Source organism: Perognathus longimembris, chromosome 13 (genome assembly GCF_023159225.1).
Source record: "Perognathus longimembris pacificus isolate PPM17 chromosome 13, ASM2315922v1, whole genome shotgun sequence".
In the NCBI taxonomy this organism is placed as follows: domain Eukaryota; kingdom Metazoa; phylum Chordata; class Mammalia; order Rodentia; family Heteromyidae; genus Perognathus; species Perognathus longimembris.
In genome coordinates, this window is record NC_063173.1 from 30,419,024 (window position 1) to 30,442,159 (window position 23,136).

The 23,136-nt window shown below is 34.9% G+C and overlaps 1 pseudogene; it reads left to right on the forward strand.

Moving 5' to 3' along the window:
• The first annotated feature begins 20,554 nt into the window (after window positions 1-20,554).
• Window positions 20,555-21,721, forward strand: LOC125361844 (annotated as a pseudogene).
• Window positions 21,722-23,136: the final 1,415 nt, after the last annotated feature.

Here is a 23,136-nt window from a genome sequence, read left to right on the forward strand (position 1 = left end):
CTTTTAAAATATGGAGTCTTTATGGATCGACTTTTTTAAAATTTAATTTTATTGTCAGGGTGATTTCAGAAGGGTTACAGTTACATATATGTACAGGTAATTTTCAAAATATTATCTTATAAGTATCACTGTTGCATTAATTCACCCTTTGTCCTTGGTCTCACCCCTTTGTAGCTCCGGAGGTGAGAGAAAAAAGAGGGAGGAGGTAACAAGTTTTACAAGAAATGGATCACTTTTTGTTTAGTTAGTTTCCACAATTGAGCCAATAAACTGAAATATAAGTCAAATTGTATGGGGAAATACTTCATCAGACAAATTTATGATTTAGTCTTAATTGGTACCTGATAAACATGTTTTCATACCATGCTCTCTTAGTTGGTAATTACGTACCAAGCTTTTGCTACTGTCTGAATCTCTACTATTTTCACAATAGCTCACAACCATTTCTTCATTATAGTACTGCTAAAGATAAGAGAAAAATCTTTGGGACTTCTTTTTCATGAATAAATGATCTAGATGGCTTTATATACTATGCATTAGGCACCTTGCTAAATATCTTTTTTTTTTTCTTATTTATCGTCAAAGTGATGTACAGAGAGGTTACAGTTTCATATGTTAAGCATTGGATACATTTCTTGTACTGTTTGTTACCTCCTCCCTCATTCCCCTCTCCCCCTCCCCCTTTCCCTCTCCCCCCATGAGTTGTTCAGTTGATTTACACCAAACATTTTTGCAAGCACTGCTTTTGTTGTCGTTTGTCTTTTTATCCTGTGTCTCTCTATTTTGGTATTCCCTTTTATTTTCCTAATTCTAATACCAGTATATACAGTTTCCAATGTATTCAGATAAGACACAATGATAGTGCAGGTACAATCACAGGATAGGGATACAAGAGGATCATCAATAATACAAGCTACGGTTTCACATGGCATGTTGAAAGTAATTACAACAGTGATATATCACTCATTTCCATAACATGGAGTTCATTTCACTTAGCATTATCTTATGCATTCATAGGGGCATAGCTATTGGGGTCTTGTGATCCTCTGTTGTGACTTACCTAAACCTGTGCTAATTATTCCCTATGAGAGAGTCCATAGAATTCATGTTTCTTTGGGTCTGGCCAACTTCACTTAGTATAATTTTTTCTAAGTCCTTCCATTTCATTACGAATGGGGCAATGTCATTCTTTCTGATAGAGGCATAAAATTTCATTGTGTATATGTACCACATTTTCCAGATCTATTTGTCTACTGAGGGGCATCTAGGCTGGCTCCATATTTTAGCTATGACAAATTGTGCTGGGATGAACTTTGTTGTGCTGGTGGCCTTAGTGTGTTCTTGTTCATGGTCTTTTGGGTAGATGCCCAAAAGTGGGGCTGCTGGGTCATAGGGGAGCTCTATGTTTAGCCTTCTGAGGGATCTCCATAATGTTTTCCAGAGTGGCTGAACCAGTTTACATTCACACCAACAAGGTAGTAGGGTTCCCTTTTGGCCACACCCCCTCTAACAATTGTTATTGTTAGTTTTCTTGATATATGACATTCTTACTGGGGTGAGATGGAATCTCGATGTTGTTTTGATTTGCATCTCTTTTATGGCCAGTGATGTAGAGCACATTTTCATATGTCTCTTGGCCATTCTCATTTCCTCATCAGAGAAATCTTTTTTAAATCTTTAGCCCACTTGTTGAGGGGGGTGTTGGTTCTTTGCGGTTTTGTTTTGGAGGAATCCATTTTTTTTTTAATTTCTGCATATATTTTAGATATGAGGTCTTTGTCCATTGTATGGCTGGTAAAGATCTTTTCCCAATCTGTGGTCTTTCTGTTTGTTTATCTTGTGAGCTATGTTCTTTGCCCTGCAGAAGCTCTGCAGTTTGATGCAGTCCCATTTGTCCAACCTTTCTTTGATTTGTAGCATTTCTGGGTCTTTGTTAAGAAAGTTCTGTCCTGTGCCAAGGAGCCAGTTTCAAATTCCTGGCAGAATTTGTCCCTTTGAATGTTTTATTAACTATATTTAATAATCCCAGGTTGGACTCTGAATAGTGGGTACAAAAGGAATAATTGATAAAAAATAATTTTCAAAAAATCTAGTTTGATAACTTAAATGATATTTGAACATCTAAATTTGATCTATGAGTTGATTAGATGAAGAAACAACAAAAATGAATCAATTACAAAATAAAGCTCATTGTGCCATATTGGGATAGAAAGTATATCTATTCCGCAAAATGATGCAGAGTAGCAAACATATTAGCTCAAATACAATATATTAAGAAGATGATTCCAATATTCTACCTCCTCAGACCAATTAACTTCCAGTTTAACCAAATGAATAATAGGAAATTGGATCATGTGTTCTGTGTGTGGAGTGCAGAAGGTGAGGTCAAAGGATGCTTCCTGTTCATGAGATACTGTAAAATATATTTTGTCAAAGCAGCCTGATTTAGTGATATTTCAATATGTTATTAAAATGTGTTTATATTTTAAGAAATTATTACACTAATAAGAAGTCATTCTTTATTCCTTGTCAATATATATTACTTGAACACCAAGATATATATATATATATATGTATATATATACACACATATATATGTGTATATATATATATATATATATATATATTATTGTCAAGGTGAAGTACAGAGGGGGTTACAGCTACATACATTAGGTAGTGAGTATATTTCTTTTCCCACTTGTTAACCCTCCCTCATTTTTCTTCCATCTTCTCTCCTCCCCAATCCCTACCAAGTTACACAGTTCATTTACAGCATATTGTCTTGTACGTATTGCTTATGCTTTGGTTTCCCTTTTACCCTTTGTCTCACCATTTTAATGCTCCCCTTCCCTTCCATAATTCAGACAGACATATAAAATACCCAGGGTACCAGAATCAAATACAATGACAACAAGGGCAAAATCATAGGGAAGATGGAGAGAAGAAAAAAGAAATATAACAATAACAATGATAAAGGTCACTAGTAAAAATCTTCAGTCCTGAGTAGTATCAAAAGGTGTTTACAGTAGAATGATGTTCCTGTTTTACAAAGAGGCACTTTCTGCATGTATCATCAAGACGCCTATGGCTCCATAAAACCAGCGACTCCACCACATGTAAAAGTTTCTCAGAGAGAGTGAATGAATAAAAACAAAGACATTGTGTCATTATTAGTTAAAAAGGATAGGGAAATTAGACTGTAAAACACAATTGTTCTCTTGAGAGTCTCATTAGGTATATTAGATTATGGTACTAAAAATCATTTGGCCAAAATTAATGAAATATGCAGTGTTTGGGGGAATTTACATAACAGGCAGAATCCTGGCAAAGCCCTCACAAGGTATAACCTGTAAAGTCTTGTATCCTTGTTCAGCAAGTTGCCTTGTGTTTTAAGTGCCATGGTTTTATGTGAAGACAGAACTGACTCAATGTTATGGAGAGGTATCATTCTCAGGATGGAACCATGTGCTTACATTAGTTATATTTTGTCCTCCAGAGGAGTATGGGGAAATTTCTTATCACATATTCTTAACTCCATCTGACAATCTGATAACTGTTTAATCCTCTTCCTAGATAGATTTGGGTAAGAATTACAGAAAAAGGAAAAGTCTCTCTGCAGGGGAATTAGTCAATATGCCTAGATTTTTTCAGATATGAACATATGATATAAACTTATGTTAATAAGATATGGAGATCTGATTAGCAAATGTTAATTAAGCACTTAATCTGGATGAAACTCCGATCTAATTTTGTGGAACAGGAAACTGAATAGAACAACATTCTATCTTTATATAGCTGCCTGACAGATTTGTAAAACTTACTACAAAAATAAATAAAGCACAATACAAAGTGATTAAATTTAAATAGGCAGGCAGAAGACAACTCTGAAGAAGTACAGTGGTTATTTGGAATTACATTTCCAGGTGAGGAGTCATGTTGGCTGTATATATCATATAGACAGCTAACAGTAAGATTCTGAATATTCAAATATATGAAAGAACAAGTAATTTAAGACTGTACATAAAGAAAAGATGATATATACATAAGTAAAAGAGAACATACGAATGTTTGGTGCAAATAAATAAACCAAATGAAAATGGATTACATCCCCCATAATCACCTCAGAAAACAATGGCATAAGGAAATATGTGGATTTTCAATGTGTTGATTTAAAAAAATTATTTCCACGTTTTTTTAAAGGGTGCAAATAAAGCAAATATATAAATAGCTTTATATAAAGCTTTATATCAGAACCAATATCTACAGGAATCACTATAATTCTTCTGGGTAAGGAAAGAAAAAGTTAATTGCATGAACATTCATATATTTTGGAAATATATAGCATCCTAGGAAGTTCCTGCAGGGGAAAATGAGCTATGGGAATAAATAAAATAGCTTCATTATTATATCTTGGTTTTATCTAAGGTGATTTCTCTCCATTAGTCAAACCAAACAGAGACAAAGTCTGTGATTTGTTAATACTTCTACTCTAGCCACCAGGCGGTATAGAAAATGGCAGGAAGTCCATCTGAAGAGGTAAGTGAAAGACCTTTATTCTAGGATTCAACTTTTGCTGCCAGGATTTACTAGCTGTTGATAAAGACAAGTGTGAATTATCCAGTCAACTTCTTTCCCTCTAAGGATATATTAACAACAAAAGTATAAAAAGCTGATGATTATGCCTATGCTTTCATAAGTCATAAAGCAAAGTATACATGCGAAATCATTTTATTCAATGCTTCTGAGAAATAAAAGGAACTAATTGAATTTTTTTACTGTCTTATTAGATCTAGCTTCGGGAATCAATTCATTCAGTTCCTAGGAACAATGGTGAAACTTCCATTTCCAAGTTGAAGGGAATCGGACTTTCTCCAAACACAGTGTGTGTGTGTGTGTGTGTGTGTGTGTGTGTGTGTGTGTGTGTGACTTAGGTGAACAGTAATCACTACAAAGATGTTTCTAAATGTTAAATAATATGAAACATAATATATGAAGTAACAGTGTAAAATTACACATTAAGTAAAATTTCAAGTAAATGGTAAATGGTTTTTTTTTTACCCATTATCAACACCCAAATACATACAAATGGTTTTGAATTCCTGCCAGTTACCTGATGCCATAACACATTTGCGACTTATAATACAGTGTATGAGAATGGAAAATAATCATTTGTCAGAACTTATGGTGCAGAGAGCTTTTGCTATAAAATTGCAATTTCAGAAGATGAATCTGGGACAAGTATTAGACTCCTTTCCTGTGAACATGAATTTTGATAGACTATTAAACAACTTTGTTGTGTCTTCAATCCGGATATAATAATTGCTGTGAATTATTCTCTGTTGTCTACTAATGTAGAATTGAACAGAAGCTACAAAAATAAAAGATTCTGTCATAAGAAGCATGAAAAAGCATTAATCATTTTATATTCTCTTATTATTGTTAGAAATACTTTTTATTATATAAATTCAAGAGAAACGAAAAGATGAACCTTTTAAAATAGATAGAGTGAGTTACAAGAGATGTGTCTTGATCTACTTTAAAGTAGTGTAATTGCATTTCTGTAAACAGCAGGTTGGTTGAACTTTAAACCCATAAATTCTCTGTAGGCTTAAAGTGTGTCATTGTAAACATTAAAGCTTAATATTTTAATAGGTTGTTCTGATCTTTCAAAATACACAGGTGTTAAAGCCAAGGCCGTGGTGTGGAGCAGATAATAAGTAGATTTCAGCTTTTTAGATAGAAAAAAAAAGCAACAACAAGATATGATGCTTAGAGTTATCCTAGTAGGACTAAATGATGACATTTTTTTTTGTAATTCCCCAGAACAACTTTGCCTGTGATTAGTTACTGCGTGAATTGCTATGTTGTCTGTATCAATAACCTCAATAGTAAAACTACTACTTCACTTTTTCAAACAAATAATAATAATAATAAAAACAGCATGATGCCCAAAGATGTGGAGTAAGGGGCATATAATTGCATGAAAAGCAGTTTGGTTGAATTAGAAAGTACCACAAATGTTTTTTGCACCTCAGTTTTGATATTTATATAATTTTCAGTAAGTAGTACGTGTTAATGGAATAATTTGGAATATATAATACCTTAGCACAATGAATAATATAATAGTATATAAATAGCTCTCCTTTATTCCTCTATCAAATCTATGTGTAATGACTTGTGTTTACACTGAGTACATAGACCCTTTAATAAAAATAATGACTTGAATTTCTTTAGATTTAAAATGGAAAAACACTATTTGTTAAAGAGGCTATCTTTCTTCCAGACTATAGTTTTAGCTCCTTTATCAAAGATTAAGTCGGTTCATTTCTGGGTCTTCAATTCTGTTCCATTGGTCTTCAGGCCTGTTCTGGTACCAATACCAAACTGTTTTTATTACTATAGCTTTATAATACAGCTTGAAGTTGGGTATTGTAATTCCTCCAGCATCGTTCTTTCTGCTTAGGATTGTTTTTGCTATTCTAGGTTGTTTATTGTTCCATATGAATTTCAGAATTGCTTCCTCTATTTCATTAAAAAATGGTGTTGGAATATTGATGGGTATTGCATTGAATTTGTAGATAGCCTTTGGCAATATTGCCATTTTGATGATATTAATCCTCCCCATCCAGGAGCATGGGAGGTTTTTCCATTTCCTTAGTTCAGACTTAATTCCATTTTTCATGTTTTTAAAGTTCTCATCGTAGAGGTCTTTCACTTCTTTGGTTAAGGTTATTCCTAGGTATTTTATGTTTTTTGACGCTATTGCAAAAGGAGTTGCTTTCCTGATTTCAGCCTCCGTCTTTGGGTCATTAACATAGAGAAAGGCTGTTGATTTTTGAGGGTTTATTTTATATCCTGCAACTTTGCCAATGTTTTGGATCAGCTCTAGTAGCTTGAGATTCCATCTCACACCAGTAAGAATATCCTATATCAAGAAAACTAACAATAACAACTGTTGGAGGGAATGTAGCCAAAAGGGAACCTTACTTCATTGTTGGTGGAATGTAAACTGGTTCAACCACTCTGGCAAGCAGTATGGAGATTCCTCAGAAGGCTAAACATAGAACTCCCCTATGACCCAGCAGCCCCACTTTTGGGTATCTATCCAAAAGACCACAAACATAATAACACTAAAGCCACCAGCACAACAATGTTCATCGCAGCACAATTTGTCATAGCTAGAATCTGGAACCAACCCAGATGCCCCTCAGTAGATGAGTGGATCAGGAAAATGTGGTACATATACACAATGGAATTTTATGCCTCTATCAGAAAGAATGACATTACCCCATTTGTAAGGAAATGGAAGGACTTGGAAAAAGTTATACTAAGTGAAGTGAGCCAGACCCAAAGAAACATGGACTCTATGGTCTCCCTTGTAGGGAATAATTAGCACAGGTTTAGGTAAGTCACAGCAGAGGATCACAGGAGCCCAATAGCTATACCCTTATGAACACATAAGATGATGCTAAGTGAAATGAACTCCATGTTATGGAAACGATTGTTATATCACAGTTGTAAATACTTTCAACGTGCCATATGTAACTGTAGCCTCTATTATTGATGATATTCCTGTATCACCTTCCTGTGGTTGTACCTACACTATCTCTTTATCTTATCTGATATATTAGAAACCGTGTATACTGGTATTAGAACCAGGAAATTGGAAGGGAATACCAAAATTGAGAGACACAGGGTAAAAAAAGACAAACAACTACAAAATCAATACTTACAAACTGTTTGATGAAAATGAACTGAACTGAACAACTTGTGGGGGGGGAGGGGGAAGGAAAAGAGGGAGGGGGAGGGGAGGAATGAGGGACGAGGTAACAGTACAAGAAATGTATCCAATGCCTAATGTATGAAACTGTAACCTCTCTGTAATTCAGTTTGATAATAAAAATATATTTAAAAAAATGGAAAAACACGAAGGAGAACTGCTCAGGAAAAGAAAAACGACCAGAAGGAAGGGAATGAAAGAGTGAAATGAGTGGAAGGAAGAGGTTTGTTTAGAGTACTGTTTGCAGTACTTTTTCTTTTCTTTCTTTCTTTCTTTCTTGTCTTTTGGCTTATTCTCTTTTTTTAAAAATGTCTGTACTGTCTTATAAATAGGTTTACCTGATTTGGAGATGGGAAGGGTAATCACAGAAAAGTTGGTGAAAAGGGTGGAACAATGCAACAGTAATATAAACACTGTGTTGGAAATGAACTTTAAAACATGTGGGAGTGGAGAGCCAGGGGGAGAAAGTGGCAAAAATGAGGGAAGGGGTAACATTTTTCAAAAAGAAATATACTCATTCCTACTATGACTATCCTAGACGTGTTCTAATTTTTTTCTGCTTCTTTGGGACTGGCTTACTTTACTTGGTATTTTTTTTTTCCAAGTTCTTCCATTTCCTTGTGAATGGGGCAGTGCCATTTTTTTCTGATAGAGGCATAGAATTCCATTGTGTATATGTACCATATTTTCCTGATCCACACATCTACTGAGGGGCATCTGGGTTGGTTCCATATTTTACCAATGACAAATTGTGCTAAGATGAACATAGTTGTGCTGGTGGCTTTAGTGTGGTCTGGCTTGTAATCTTTTGTGCCCAAATGGACTTTCAGGTCTATCATAATAAGTAAGAAAAGTGAAGTGAGCCAGACCTGAAGAAACATGGACTCTATAGTTTCCCTCATAGGAAACAATTAGTACATGTCTAGTATATTCATAGTAGAAGATCACAATAGCCCAATAGCTATTCCTGTATGAACAACATAAGATGATGCTAAGCGAAATGGATGCCAAATTATGAAAACAAGTGGTATATTATTGTAATTGTTTTCAACATACCATGTGAAACCATAACCTTTTGTTGTCTGTCTCACATGGTTTTACCCCTGCTATTACTGTATCTGATCTCAGTGCCCTGGATACTGTATATACATGTATTGGAGCTAGGGAAGAGAAAGGAATACCAAAATCGAGAGACAAGGGATTAAAAGGTAAACCATTGCAAAAGCAATATTTACAAAACCACTTGGTTTAGACCAACTATACAACTAATGCGGGGAGGGAAATAAGGAGCAGGGAGGGGGATGGGTCATGAGGGAGGAGGTAACAAATTGGAATGAGGGAGGAGGTAACAAATTGGGTAAGAAATGTCCTTGCCTTACATATGAAATTGTAACCCCTCTGTATTTAACTTTGATAATAAAGAAGAAGAAAAAAAGAAATATACTCATTACTTTATTATTTAATTGTAATCCCTCTGTACAACACCTCTAAAATAAAATTTAAAAGAAAAAGAATAACACATACATTGTGTGAAAATGCCAGCTGGACATAGTGGCATTTGACTATAGTAATACTGCTTGTGTAATGGATGAAGACAAGGGCGCGACTTACATGGTAGAGAGTTTGCCTAGAAACCAAGAAATCCTGAAATCAATTTCCAGTGTAAAAAATAATGACATGAGACAAAGAAACCCCAGTTTGAGTTCATTTAATGCATAGTAATAAAAATGTTTCATTTTGGCCATTGTTAACCTTGTTTATTTATTTCATAATTATGTTTAATTTTCAAGTGATCCCTAACTCCATAAGTCAAACATTATTTTGGCAGATGGAAAATACTCTAACCATAATAACCTATTTCTAACTAATAATGCTAGTTTTGCTTGGAGGGACTCAATAAAAGTGTTATACTTTCTGAGCTCAAGAAATTTACCTTTATAACAGGTGCCATGGCCATAATTACATCTGCCTCTCAGAACAACATCCTACTATCTAGCAAACATTCAGAAGTGATAGCTGCTGTAATTCTAAAGTCACCCTTGACACTTTCTCTCTTTTCACACCATGTTACAATTCCATTAGCATCTTTGACAGCTACAGTTTCAAATACCTCACACAATGGACAGATCTCAACACACATAATGCAAACATCACATCAAAATCGTGGTTATTTATTACCTGCCCCATTGAATTAGAGGGCTAATTAGTCTCCTTGCTGCTCTTCTCTGAAAATCCCCTTTCAGCAAAACAATGACCTTCGTAGCTAAATATGGAAGTCATGTTATTTTCCTACTCAAACTAATTCCTTTCATATATAATCTGTTCAAAAATCTAGAATATTTATGTGAGATAGACCAAAACTGTATTTTACTAGCTGAACCCCTTCCTGGATCTCTGAACCTCATTTTTTTTCACAAAAATCTCTCTGTATAGAATTTTTCCGAGACATTTTTCCATATGTATATTCACAGTGCTTATATTTTCACTACTGATTAGCTGTTACTGAGGAAATCCAATGTGTTTTCTTTCTTTGATTGCCCTTTCAGTGACATTTTCCAATTTGTTTTCATTTAAAGGGTTAATCATTACTGTTGTCGATTTTACACTTCTAGGAAACACACTTTTTTTTTTTTTTTTTTTTTTTTTTGCCAGTCTTGGGGCTTGGACTCAGGGCTTGAGCACTGTCTCTGGCTTCTCTTTGTTCAAGGCTGTCGCTCTACCTCTTAAGCCACAGAGCCATTTCCGGCTTTTTTCTGTATATGTAATGATGAGGAATCAAAGCCAGGGCTTCATGTATGTGAGGCAAGCACTCTACCAGTAGGCCATGTTCCTAGCCCTGAACACACTCTTTCTAGGTAGAAAGTTTGCTTTGGGGTCTGGCATGAGTGGCGCATCCCTAGATATTAGGAAGGCTAATATCTGTGGATCATGGTTCCAGGCAATCCCCAGCAGGAAAAGTCCACGAGACTTTTATCTCCAATTAATCACTGAAAACGCAAGAGCTAGAGTTGTGGTTCGAGTGGTAAAGTGCTATCCTTGAACAAAAGGAGCACAGGGATAGCACTCAGGCCCAGAGTTCAAGCCCAAGGACTAGCAAAAAAGAAGTTTGCTTTGCAGAATCAATATATATGCCTGGGAATATAGTAGATTATAATCATCCCATGCTGGTACCAAACCCTGACGTTGTTCAAGCCCGAATATAATTGGTAGAACAATTGCATATAGTCTATGAACATCTTGCCATGTGCTTTAAATTATTTCCTGATTCATATTTCCTAATTCTTACTACTGTATAAATACTTACAAAACATAGTGATATTGTGTTGTTTAGGAAATTGTGGCAAGAGAACGCCAATAATGCCAAGAAAGAGTTTAAATTTTCACCAACTTTTCTTTTAAATATTTTCTGGGTTTGCTTCTATCAGCTGGTATGTAAATACTATTATGCAGTGCATGTAATCATGTATGGTTGGTCATAAAGAGACATTACGATTTGGTGCTTTGAGTGTTTAATCTCATTTGCTCTTCAAATCATTCCCAGGAGAAGTTATCATTCTTTTCTCTTTACATATTAAAATACTGACTTAATAAACACAAAACAATTCCTTGGCAAGTCCTATTACTTCACTGTGATTTCTAATATAAATACAAAATTAATGATTCTGAAATGTTCACCTCCATCATTCTTCATTCCCTTTCTCAAATTTATTAATTGTAGTTTGGATTAATGATGTTTTTATTTTTGTGGCAAGCTATTAATTTATATCATGATACTATATCAATGTATATCTGTATAAGAATTACAGCAAACAGAGTTTGTCAAAAATTTATCTTCAAGACATTAGTATCAAATCAAAAGTACTATTTGTTTTAGATATTGTTTTTACAAAATTAAGCATAAACTTTAAAAAATACTTTCTGTCAAAGCATGTCTAATAGTAGTATTCATATTGTTTAAAGAAGGGAGGAGGTAACAAGTTGGATGAGAAATGTACCCACTGCCTTATGCATGAAACTGTAACCCCTCTAGACATCACTTAACAATAAAGAAATAACAAATTATTTTTGCATAGTAAATATATACATTTTTATTTAGTTGCATTGTGTTAAAAATAGCAGTGATTTTTCACCAAATATAAAATACATGCAGTAGCTAAACTTTGTCTGTGAACATGTAGTAATTTTCAGTCATTGAAAAATCTTAGAATCCAAAGTTTATTAAAATGTAATCTTCTTAAATCAGAGCAGGACCTAAAAAGATTAACTTTTAAGAACACTAGTAGTGTGTGTTATTAATATCTGAAAATCTATTACTAGAAATGTGAGTGTTTAGACACAGGAAAACAGCACAGTATTTTGAGAAATCTCTTTTTTATTTGAATGAATTTATTTTCTGGATGGAAAAAGAATTGAACAAGAATGCCAGCAATTTTTTTCAGAATCTAATTTTATAAAACTTTCCAAGTTTTATATAGTGATGAAACATTTATGTAATGATTATTGAAGAAAACATGTTGTGAGAGAAGACTTCAATGTTATGAAGCATTTGTAAATGTATTTTAAATGAATTTAAATATTTTAGCATAAAATGCATATGGAAATTTTCTTTTAGCAGAATCTATTGGAAATTGTAGAACTTTACAATAATTACCCAAGAACCTTTGATCCTAATATACCAAACATTTGCACTTTAAAACTGATTCCAAACTTACCACAAACATATTTCTATTTATTTAACTTTACCCATCTATTGTGTATTTTTAAAAGCTGAATTTTGAGCTTACATGTTCTTTCTTCTGTTTGGTCTATACCTATGCTAATGCCTTTTATAACATTGTTACTTTTCAGAATATCTTTTAAATATATTTAAGTGTACCTTTAAATATATTTTCTGTTCAATTTTTAAATATTTGCGTCCAGATTCATTAAATTTCTGTTGAAAATTGCTATAAGCAACATCTTCTCCACAGATTCATAGTGTACTGTTCAATGCTTGACTGTAAGATCTGTTGTATTCAACAACAGATTTTATTCTCCCAGACTGACAAATATATTGTCTTTCATGAATCAAATGAATGTTGGCCATTGAAATGCAGCATCACATTTTCAGCTATAATCCAGGACATAAATGTAAATTTCATAATGATTTGGGACAAATATAATGACAAGATAAGTCTCAATTATTATATGTCATATTTCTTATAGAGATAATTATAAGCAATGTGGTCTTTATCTTTTCCTCTTTATCTATGGAATAGTAAAAGTTAAATATTGGCAAATTTTACAAATCATGGAAAGAAAGTATTTTCTTATCCAGTATATGTTGTATATTTGAACAACTGTATGAATGTATGTAAGCAAAATGAGCATTAAGGGCTGGGGATATAGCCTAGTGGCAAGAGTGCCTGCCTCGGATACACGAGGTCCTAGGTTCGATTCCCCAGCACCACATATACAGAAAACGGCCAGAAGCGGTGCTGTGGCTCAAGTGGCAGAGTGCTAGCCTTGAGCGGGAAGAAGCCAGGGACAGTGCTCAGGCCCTGAGTCCAAGGCCCAGGACTGGCAAAAAAAAAAAAAAAAAAAAAAATGAGCATTAAATTTCCTGGGCAGGCGGGGATGGGGGGGTGGGAATCATGAACTAAACCTGTCATGTAAGTATAGTCAACAACTTGGCTTTCTTATTGGGCATCAAAACAATGTCATTTCCACACTGTGCTTAGGCATTTCCTTGATTATGTGTGTGGTTGGGAGATAGATAAAGACATTCTTCTAGAGCCATAGATCCTCAGGAGTGTACTCATATCACTTCATTTTACTTTAACTCAAAGCCAAATCTCTACATAAAAATCTCATTATGTATTAAGCTTTAATATGATGCTAGAGTGAGTCACAATTCTTTCATAGCACCCATATTAATGGAGATTTTTGTTGTGTTCCTTTTGGTCTCAGATTTCCATTTTCCTGACCCACTCAAAGATCAGAAACCTGAATATATGTTATATTGAACATTGAAACCTCAGTAATGTATCAGCATTTTGCTTGAAAGCAATTTATCTCATCATATATACTGAAAAAGCTTTCTCCTCCTCATCTTCCTCTTCCTCCTCCTGCTTCTCCTCCTCCTTATTTTCTCAAGGATAACACTCTACCACATTAAGCATAGCTCTACTGCCAACTTTATTGGTTATTATTTGGAGACAAGATTTTTAGTGGACTTCCCTTCTTAGCTTGCTTGAACTGCAGCTCATAGATCACAGCCTCCTGAATAGCTAGGGCTACAGATGTCTTCTTTAAGTAACTGAGTTACAGGATTTTTTTTTTAATTTTATAAATTTGAATAACAGGAATAAGTGGAAAGGACTGTATTTTGAACAGCATGCACATAAGATTGACTATGTTGCCCTCAAATATAAATTAAATAACACATGTTTTTCATCCCTTGGATGAAATGATTTTGTTTCTTTGTTTTTATTTTAACAGGCATGGACAGAAATATCAGGTCTGTAATAGTAATAAGATAGTCAGGATGCATTTGTGCTCCATTAGATTTAGATTTTACAACCCTCAGCAACCAACCACATGACATTCAACTTATCCCCCAGTTTGGTTATAAAAGCAGATACTAAAGCCTTACTGACTGAATACAAAATGAGAAAAATGAAGCAAGTGTCACACCAAATACACTTCAAGTACATGCACATGTGACATACATTTCCTATCGAATTACCCTCCTTAATGGATGATTCTGTTGATTATGTACCCAATGCTTTCCTTTCAACTCCAACATAAAATAATTTTTTAACCTACATAGAACACCAAGCTACCTATTATGTGTCACATTTGCTGTGCTAATTTGTATATTATCTGATGTTATTTCCTATATAACTAAAGGTAATTTCAATAACAAGAAAATAAATGTCATCACACCAAAGTTAGAATGGATTTACCCTCCGGTTCCACTAAGTGAGGACAATAAAAATGTCTACAGAGAGCAAATTTGCAGTTACTTATAGATATGGTAACTTTAACATAATGAATAATAGAAATCAACTTTCCTCTATTAAACTTTTGATCTAAACTTTTAAGTTCTGATACCTCATGCCTAAGGGATTTCAATCTCTCCTTTATAAATTAAAGCTTTCTAGATTCATGTAATATGCACTTGTGAATTATTGGTTTTTTTAGTAAAATTAAAATTTAAAGCTAATGTCAATTATAAAACAAAAAGATCTGTGGCAATCATTTTCAAATTCAAAAATATTTTTAATTCCCAAATCATTTACAGTTACTAATGAAATGTGTTTTGTTCCCATCTTGTAATAATATACAAATAATTTATAATAAGGAAACCTTAATACTCTGGTATACAATCACAAAGTGAAAGGCACTGAAACTATATTAAATCATGAGTTTGTATGAAAAAGGGAGACAGAGACAGGGAGAAACAATGGCAGAGAGAAATTTAAAAAAAAAAAAAAACCAGAGAGAAAAATAACTAGAGAAAGAAATAGACCCAGAGGGAGACCAATAGAATACATTTTGACATAAGGTTCTAAAAGTCAACTACACTTTTCAAGTGGTCATGTTACCGGATTAGAAATGTTACCAGGTATGAGGGAGGGGAGTCCTCGTGCCTCCAAGAGTCCACCACTCAGAGACAGTCTCAAGTAAAAAGATGGATTTATTGGGGAGCATAAAGCAAACTGACCAGCCAGGGACGCAGCACAGACTCAGTAGCTGAACTACAACATTGAAAAGTGGGCTAACTGGCCAGGAACACAGTCTAGACTCGGGAGTTGCCAGCATGACCCAGGGCAGTCCTCATATTGGGGTTTATAAAGGTAAAAGCGTAGCACAGATGTAGGGGCTTGATGCAGGAGTACAGCAAACAAGTGAAGCAAGCATGGCACAGATGGAGGTTGATGCAGTGGGTAGAGCAAATAATAAGTTAAGCAAGCCATTTACAGAAGCAGAATTTTGGGGTCAGGTTGAACTAATAAGATGGAGTCAGCTCTAGTCCCCCCAACATTTCCTACCATGTTTCCCTAATCAAAATGGAGTCAGCTCTACAGAAGTCATAGAAGCTTAGGTTATCCCACCAATTACTTTGAAGCCTAAGTGATTAAATTAAGTCATAGCCTAAATTGGAATGATTTCACTGATTTTTGCATGTCTTCATGATAAAGTGTGATCACAAACTACATTAATAAAGTTAGGTGTGGTACAAAATTTGCAAGGAACTCATTCATTCATCAGTGCCTTCTGATTTTTCTATATGGAATGAATTATGCCATTTGTAATTTGAAATCAACCATTGTCTAAGTAAATGTGCATTTAGTCAACACTATTTTATTAAACAAATTACATTTGTTTGTTGGCTAATTACAAACAAATATCTAAGTTCTTGACATTATTTTACATAAAGTTTACCCCTACAAACACTTTGGCCCATGAGAGCAAATTATGAAAAAAAAATAGATTATTCAAAGAAGGGCTAATTACTAAAAACTTCAGTGAGAATCTGACCCAAAATATATGGTATATATTTGTAAGGTCCAACCCTGGAGGGCTCCCAACCTGGTTAAGTCTCCACCCAGTTATCTGGGTAACCAGCATACATGGAGCCAGTTACTTCCCCCTTCCCTGAGGTCACATCCTCATCCACCTGGCCACACACCCCTGCCCCTGCCCTAGAGAAGGCTGGGTCGGGCTGGGGTCACCCCTTTGCTCAGGCCATGCATCATCTCGGCCTCAGGCCAGCAGTTGGATAATAAACTTTCTCTCCTGCCTGAATACCATGTGGTGTTCTCCTTTAGTGGCTACCTATTTTAATAACTCTTACAATATTCAACAGAAAGTCACTGAATAAAATTATGCATGATAACTGTACTTAGACCAGGGGTTGTGTAAAACTTGGAAAATTAAATTTTAAGTTAAATTGAGATAGATTATGAAAAGATTTAAATATCAAAATCACACCTCAGATGATTTCCCCACACACTTCTACTAGTTGACTAGGAAGCCACATCAGATAAAGTATGGTAATAGGTAAAATTATGTTCTATAACAGAATTATGACAAAAATATAAACAAGAAACAAAGAAAATAAGCACAAGACAACTTTCTTCCACTGTAAGTGAAAGGAAAATTATCTCAGAAAACCACACACCATAGGCGAAGTCACGTAGAGCAAAAGAGTTTATTGCCAGCAGGGCCGGCAAAGCCAAGTTCCCACCGAGGAGTAAAGGAATTGGGGCCTGAACTCTCTCTCAGGGGGGTCTCTATACCTTCATGCAACTAAGGTGGGTGGTGCTCCGCCTGCCCCTCAGGTATTATCAGCCAAGGGCGGAGTCACATTGCCAAGAGCAGATCTTATGTCTGGGGCACAGGAACATTCTATAAGCTTACAGTAAGGATGAGAGAGCCATAGACCTCTGCTCTATTTTTTTCATGCTTCATCAGGATCTCATGTGAAAAATTCACCAGAAACAAATATATCGTTTTAGTAGAATTTATATGTTCCCCTAATTTACATTAGGCAATTGAGAGTTATTTGGATTAAAGTAGAGATTTCCAACAGAAATTGTTTCAGACACTTTTCTAAGGAGTATAGAATTGAAATCTATAATTTTTATGTCCTAAACTCGGTACTCATGGCTCATGCCTGTACACCTCGCTACTCAGGAAGCTGAGATCCGAGGATTGTGGTTCAAAGCCAGCCAGGGAAGGAAACTCAATGAGACTCTTATCTCCAAAAAAATACCGCAGAAAAGTCAGAAGCGAAGCTGTGGCTGAAGTAGTAGAATGTTTGCTTTGAGCAAATGAATCTCAGGGACAGGGCTTAGGTCCAGCCTTTTATGTTCTAAACAACGTACCTGTGTATTTCTATAAATTTTAGCAAATATACAAGTTTCAAATAGGACTAATTGCACCTACTGTTGCATACTACTGATAACCAATTAGTGAACTGTTTGATCCAGGCTCCAAACAAAGAACTGGGAGCTTGATGAAGATGCCGGTGGAAGTGGGCTTTTGATTAATGCTAACACTTCCCACTGAAAATTCTTGTTGAAAGCAACTGGTCACTCCTTCTACTTCTTCTACATTGTGGTTGAGACCCAATACCTGCACACTAAAAAAAATAGTCCCGTTTGCCTGCTACATAAGGTATATGAAATAAAAAACAGAAAAGATATTTGGAAAATATGAATGCCATCACTTTAGTAAGTTGAGCATATTGCATGTTAACAAACAGGATGCTCAAGTATCTAATTCTGAGTATAAATAAAATGCTGTATTTTGCCTTTTGATTTACAGAAAGGACAAAAATTTATATATAGTGATGGTGATAGTACGGTACAAAGATTAATGTTGGCAGATTCTTGAAATAATTTGATCATTCTAAGCATTTTTTGCTTTAATAAAGAATTAGAAACATTAGTTATAACAGTATGAAACTAAAAATGGATGATTATCACAGACCTTAGAATAAGAAACAAACTCAGAAATACAAATCATCATTTCATTTTTCCCAGCATTATTAACTAGGTCTCAGTCAGTTTTCATTGGAAGCATGTGATAAAGCAATGTGCTGTATTATGATTCCTCTCCTTTATAGATGGAACTGAAGCTTATGTACCACATAGAATAGGAATGATACTAACAGTCCTGATGTCAGGCATCCAGCTTTCAAGTCAACAGAATCTTAATCAAATTAAATGTTTCTCTTGCTTTTTAAAGTGTTTGCAACTTGCAAATATCCTCTTTATATTTTACTTTTAAAACAATTCTAAAATTATATAGTGACTATACCAATTTTATAGAATATGCAATTGAGGCTTAATAAATTTAAAACATAATATGTGACCCCCCCAAGAAGTAAATGGAAAAGACTAACAATGGAAAACAAAATCTGTGAGTATAAATGCAAAGTAAAAAACTGCTCTGAGTCTAAATACTGTATGCATGTTTAGTATTCATAAATTATTGCCTAAGAGAAAAGATTACCTAAAGACTCATAGAATCTTATTCAATCACAGAATGGTAATAACGTGGCTAGAATGAACACAAATTTATATATCTATATGAATATACACATGCATATGAAATCATATACATATATATTACAACCACAAACTGTAAGCTAACAACTTATAGAGGTATTAATATTTAACAATTGGATAAGTTTTTGATATAAAAACTGTTGAAAAGTCATTCGTTACTTAAGTTAAAAGAACCAACTTTAAGCTGAATCATGCATAGTATGGCCAAATAGAACAAGATATTTTTAATACTCTTCATGATGACTCAATCCTACAACTAGACATTTTACTTCTGAATTGAAATAATGTTTATTTTAAAACCCAGATACTCAAGAAAAAAAATAACATTCTAGCTTCTGTTTTTTTTTTTTTTTTCCTTCAGCATTTTTGGAGAGTGAAGTGGCATCATGATCACCTTAGACTTCTGTAGGTAGAGGTGAAAGAGTCTTTTAACATGAGTATTAAAGAAAATAGAGTTTTCTCAAAAGGCATAGTTTGTAAATATAAGTTTATTTAAAAGTTATTTTTATTGTTACTGTACACATTTAAATGTAAAATGTGTGTATTTCATTATATGTGCATGTACTCTAATTTGGAATAATATAATTTGAAAATATTTACCACAGATATCCAGCTGTTTCCTTCAGCCACAGCATTTGCATTCCTCTTTCTTAATAACCTCACTTCTATTTTCTTTCTATTGTTTTCTAGATGCTACATATCAGAGAAAATATGAAATTAGTTCTTCACTTTTTCTTTATCACTTCAGGTGTTTTCTCTCTCTCTCTCTCTCTCTCCCTCTCTCTCTCTCTCTCTCTCTCTCTCTGTGTGTGTGTGTGTGTACAGTCTCCAAACTGATTGGGAGTCGTTTTTGATGCCCATACTAGTTAGGAATTAAATATTTCCCTGGGTAAATGCCAAGTGAGGAATTAAAATAACTTTTCAGAATTTACTTTAGTAACAATAGATGATTTATTTTCATGCCATAGGATTGTGGTGATTATTTTAAAATAATTTACTGAAATACAGTAAATCATTGTAGGAAGAGAAGAGGAATGTTTTGTTCATAATCAATGAAGGAAGCACATTTTCATATTTCTAGTTGTCTTCATGTGACATGATGCATGCCTTATCTTGTCAATGATGTGGTTTTCAACAATGTGAGACTGATTATCTTAAAGTACTTGGCTTATAACAAATACTAATTTGTTACTTACTAAACTCAAATCTCAGAATCATTTCAGAAGACAGGAACAATAGTTACTTTGAAGCCTTTTTAGATATTGTAACTCAATTTTATCAATTTTACCTCCTGTTATCTGTCATCTGACTTATATTATTCCAGTAGAAAAATTCAAAAAGAAAAAAGAACATATGTCTTTACTTACTTGTAACTAAGATTTCAAGATAACTGAAAATCTATTTTTATTTTAATATGTTCCTAATTTTCTAGAATCAAATTAAAGGAGCTCATTTATTTCTGTAATGAAAAAAATTATACTAATGCAGTGGACATATTTTCACAAATATGTGTTTTACACTTTTCTTGGATTAATAAATAGCAAAATACAGAATAAGTTTATGTGAACTGGAATCATGAGAGTGTATGTATCTTTACTGTGTATCTGATTTTCCGTAATGTAAAGATTTAAGTTTACTCTTTCGCCAGGCGTACTCGTGAGAGTGACCTCATCTTTAAACCCTACGTGGCAATCCCTGAAGCACATTTCTGATGCCCAGGGAAGACAGGGTGACCTGGAAGTCCAACTACTTCCTTAAGATTATCCAATATTTGGATGATTATCCAAAATGCTTCATTGTCGGAGCAGGCAATGTGGGGTCCAAGCAGATGCAGCAGATCAGTATGTCGCTGCGAGGGAAGGCTGTGGTGCTAGGGAAGAACACCATGATGCGCAAGACCATCTGAGGGCACCTGGAAAACAACCCAGCTCTGGAGAAACTGCTAGCTCATATCAGGGGGGATGTGGGCTCTGTGTTCACCAAGGAGGACCTTACTGAGATCAGGGACATACTGCTGGCCAATAAGGTACCAGCTGCTGCCCATGCTGGTGCCATTGCCCCATATGAAGTCACTGTGCCAGCTCAGAACTCTGGTCTGGGGCCCGAGAAGACTTCGTTCTTCCAGGCTCTAGGCATCACTAATAAGATCTCCAGGGGCACCATTGAAATTCCGAGTGATGTGCAACTAATAAAGACTGGAGATAGGGCTGGGAATATGGCCTAGTGGCAAGAGTGCTTGCCTCCTACACATGAAGCTCTCAGTTCGATAACCCAGCACCACATATATGGAAAACGGCCAGAAGGGGCGCTGTGGCTCAGGTGGCAGAGTGCTAGCCTTGAGCTGGAAGAAGCCAGGGATGGTGCTCAGGCCCTGAGTCCAAGGCCCAGGACTGGTCAAAAAAAAAAAGACTGGAGATAAAGTGGGAGCCAGTAAAGCCACACTGCTGAACATGCTTAACATCTCCCCCTTCTCCTTTGGGCTGATCATCCAGCAGGTGTTTGACAATGGCAGCATCTACAACCCCGAAGTGCTTGACATCACTGAGGATGCTCTGCATTCCCGCTTCCTGGAGGGTGTACACAAGATTGCCAGTGTCTTCCTGCAGATTGGTTACCTATCTGTTGCCTCTGTGCCTCATTCTATCATCAGTGGGTACAAGCCAGTCCTGGCCTTGTCTGCGGAGACTGACTTCACTTCACCACAAGCTGAAAAGCTCAAGGCCTTGGCTGATCCATCTGCATTTGTGGCTCCTGCTGCTGCCGCTGCCCCAGTCAAGGCTGAAGCCAAGGAAGAGTTGGAGGAATCAGATGAGGATATGGGATTTGGTCTTTTTGACTAATTTCCTAGAAGCAATCAACTCGTCTATTGGCAGAACAAGAAAATAAAGGCTTACTACTTTGTAAAAACAACAAAAAAAATATTTAACCTTAAGCAAATTGACACTTCATTTTTTGTTTACTTTGATAGAGTAGAACCAAAGCCACTCGTTAAACAAGAGAATGTAATTAATTTGGGCAACATTAGGTCTAATGTTTTTTGCTCAAATATCAGAATGAAATTCTCATGGAAAACCTTCCCAAGATTGTAAGGTAAAACCTAGCAATAAGATGGAGAAGAATATCTATTTCTACAAACATATGAGAATGAAGTCCTCAAATTCTCACAGGGAGGGGGGAAATGAGGGAGGAGGTAGCAAATTCTACAAGAAATGTACCCACTGCCTTATGTAAGAAACTGTAACCCCTCTGTACATCACTTTTACATTAAATAAGTAATTATTCAGAAAAAAAGGAAAAAATAAACACGACCACAGAGTCAAGAGAGAAATAATCTTTTAAGTATAGTATTTGAGTTCATTTAGTCAGCTATTCTTGTAAATAATTAAGCACATTTCTTTATGGTTATAAGAAGTAAAATGTTTTCATTTCAAGTCAATTTGAATTTCAATTATTTCAAGAGTAGGAAACAAAACATTATAAGCTACCTACTCATGCTTCTGACAGAGAAAATAGAGGCTTAGTATAAAGTTTGAAAAGACAGAACTCCAATCCACACAAGTCAGAGTCCACGTCATCTCACTGGTCACCATATTCATTTTCTGCAGTATGATTTTATCTGTGCATTTTAGTCCCATAAATGCAGGTATGACTGTTAATATGGTTATCATGTGCATATCAATATTTTATTTTTTTCAGTAAATAAAAAGTATTTTGCTTTGTCTTGTGTATTTTTCCCAAGTTGTTTTGTGGAGAGCAGAGTTTCATTGTGCCTAACATTGGAAATTCTACAAGCTATTTGCCAAAGTATCTGTGTACAGCTGCATTGGAATCTTTAGGGAAATGAATCTTCTGTTGTGACACAGATATTTCACAAGGGGCTCACTGCAATCAGCCTTCTGAATAATAAACATTCAGGGCTTTTGTATGTGTGTGTTTTTTTTTTTAGACAGGGAAAAAATAGGTCTCAAATAATGCTGACTTTTTCTTTCTGAAAAGGCCAAAATATGCTTAGTTGACTCTTATATTCTAACTGGCATAGAACAAGAGTTAGAAGAACATTTCTCATAATCTTTACTATTGCTAAAAATACATTAGCTTTACTTATTATTGGAAAAATGAAGTTGGGAATTATATAGATTTCATTTCTTGCTGAGTTCCTTCAGACATAAAAAGCCATCTGTAAAACAGGGGCAATTGTATTTATAGAAGATGTGTTCTAAAATGTTATAGAGAAATGAATTTTTCTGACTGCACCTTATTAAATATACATAGAATACACAGATTTTGGTGTAT